This window comes from Chinchilla lanigera, unplaced genomic scaffold (genome assembly GCF_000276665.1).
Source record: "Chinchilla lanigera isolate Chin_1 unplaced genomic scaffold, ChiLan1.0 scaffold00051, whole genome shotgun sequence".
In the NCBI taxonomy this organism is placed as follows: domain Eukaryota; kingdom Metazoa; phylum Chordata; class Mammalia; order Rodentia; family Chinchillidae; genus Chinchilla; species Chinchilla lanigera.
Genome location: NW_004955452.1, coordinates 423,751 through 426,133, shown reverse-complemented (window position 1 = coordinate 426,133; position 2,383 = coordinate 423,751). Strand labels below are relative to the sequence as shown.

Here is a 2,383-nt window from a genome sequence, read left to right as displayed (position 1 = left end):
CTGGTTTCCATGAGTCAAACAACTTTCCTCTTCTGTGCCCTTCGGCCATGATGTTTCTGCCTCCAAGACAGCCAGCCATGGACTAAAACCTCTGAACCCATGAGCCAATAGAAACTTTTCTTCCTTTAAGCTGTCAATTGTTTTGGTCACAGTGAAGAAAGCCAACTATTACAGGAGGGCCACTGTGCATGTGGTGGACATGATGTAAGTGTGCTCAGAGTTCCCGGGTAGCCCAGAAACTCAAACATTACAACAGGAGATCCTTGCTGGCAGACCCTGAGGGCCAGTCTAGATGTGTCTACTAGAGGTAGGTGGGAGTCCAGGGGAGAAAGTGCCAAAGGTTTTGGGCTGTTACTCTGCCATGGATGCCAGGGTAACTCCTTCATCTTTCCCCACTAGATTCTGGTCTCCAATAGCATCATACCTGTGTGATGGTGATACAGGACAAGGTCAGATCATACTAACAGTTATACTCACTTATTTATTCAATAATAAATATTTATTGAACACCAACCATAAACCAGACATTGAGTTAGGTCCTAGGGATACAAGGGTCGGTAAAACATAAGAGTGGTGGCCCCACTGAGCTTATACTGGGGCAGACAGCGGGGGCTACTTGTTCAGCAGCGCTTCTACCTTCTACCTGAAAGCAGTGTTATGAATTTTCAGAACACCAAGAGTTAAACTCGAGACTTAATTTTGTTTGTGTAGTGATATGTCCAATAGTCCTGCTCTGGGTCATCCTTTAAAGGACTCTATGCTGGCTCACCTTTGGTCATACCCATCACAATGGAGCCTGTAAGGCTAAGAGGATGCCCAATTTGAGCCTGAATTCTGGGTACAATTACCTCCAAGTTTCCAGTCAAACAGCACCCAGCCTACCTGTAGCCTGCAAGAGTAAGACTTTTCTTTATTTCCCCAGGGTGCAGCTGATTCCAGGAGCAATCAAGAGGCAGCTGTTTGTGGGAGGCTCCGGCGTATGGGATGGATCTCCCACATGCCTGGATTTGCAGCTTCATAAGGTATGGAATGAGTAATATAGAATGATAATAGGAAGAGAAGGAAGAAGGACAGGGATCCAGGGTCCTGTTCTGGCTCAGAACTCCAAGGAGGTGGAGGATTCTAAATTCAAGGTGGTCTTCCTGATGTTTTTGAAAGTGTGTCTGTTGGGGAGGGAGGTTAGGACATGTTTTATTGATCAGTACGTACTCTCTGTGAGTTTGTGAATGTTAGGACTGGACTGCTCCAGCCCATGACGGTCTGAGCCGATCTCCTCTGCCAGACCTTTGCTGTCCCAGACTCCTTTGCAGCCAGGGGTGGTCATGTGATCCAGACGTGTAATCCCAGCAAGGGGGCTTCTGAGAAATACTTCTCCCTGACTGTGGAAGTGCAGCCCATAAGCAAATGAGAGAGGCCTCTTTTCTTTCTTCATTCTAGCTTTTGAACACAACTGCTGGAGTATCTGATGCTTAATACTGGCCTCTGATACATCCACCCACAGAACCAGGCCACCATGGCTGGAGAAGGAGCAACAGCCTTTGAGGCCATGAAGATTCATATTCCAGCTCTGGAGCTCATTACCTCCTCCTTGCTGGGCCCTAATTCTGTTTCCTCTCCTGCGCAATGGGTGTGAGAAAAGCTCACCGGGTTGCCAGGGCAACAAGATCTCCCACGTGCCCAAGGAATAGGCCCAGAACTGGGCACATGGGGGGAGAACAGAGACCACCCCCTATATACCTGGGGTTTTAAATTTGGAGTGGGGCAGGTAGACTGTAAACTGGCAAACTGAAAGTGAACAAAATAATTTCATAGTGTGATATATACTACGATTAAAATAAAAGAGTGAGATTCCCGGTGTGTGAGCTCACAGCCCTTAGAACTGTGTCTGGCACTTTATGTTCTTATTTTAAAAAAGAAATTTTAAAGACAGGGTCTCCCTGTGTAGTCCAGGCTGGCCTTGAACTCACTATGTAGCCCAGACTGATCTAGAACTGGTGGTGATCTTCCTGCCTCAGCCTCCAGAGTGCTGGGATTACAGGTGTGCACCATCAGCCCAGGTCTCTTTCACTTTATAGAGGACAGTTTTTGAATTTTCCATCCAAGTCTCTTCGGGGTCCTCCCCTCTCGGTCCAACGGAGTCAGAATCGGCAATGTCTGCAGAGTTCAACCTTGAACGTCTTCCCGGGCGCCCTGCCGTCTCGCTTCCTGGCGGGCGAACGTGCCCACAGGAGACTTCGCGCCGCGGACCCGCCCGTCACTTCCTGCAGCCAGCACCCCCGTGGGTGGCGCGGGGCAGCCGGGCTGGGACAGGCAGTTGGCGAGCGGAGCCCGGAAGGCCCGGGGCGCACGGGGCGGGCTCGCAGCTGGCGGCGGGACGGGCCAG

The 2,383-nt window shown here is 50.0% G+C and overlaps 1 protein-coding gene across 1 annotated transcript in view; it reads left to right on the top strand.

Moving 5' to 3' along the window:
* Positions 1-232: 232 nt before the first annotated feature.
* Positions 233-2,383, top strand: part of Tmco4 (transmembrane and coiled-coil domains 4) — an 87,123-nt gene continuing 84,972 nt past the window's right edge. The window contains exons 1-2 of the mRNA XM_005394664.2: positions 233-307; positions 923-1,022. The gene's annotated coding sequence lies outside the window, so the exon portion shown is untranslated. The remainder of the gene's footprint in view (positions 308-922; positions 1,023-2,383) is intronic.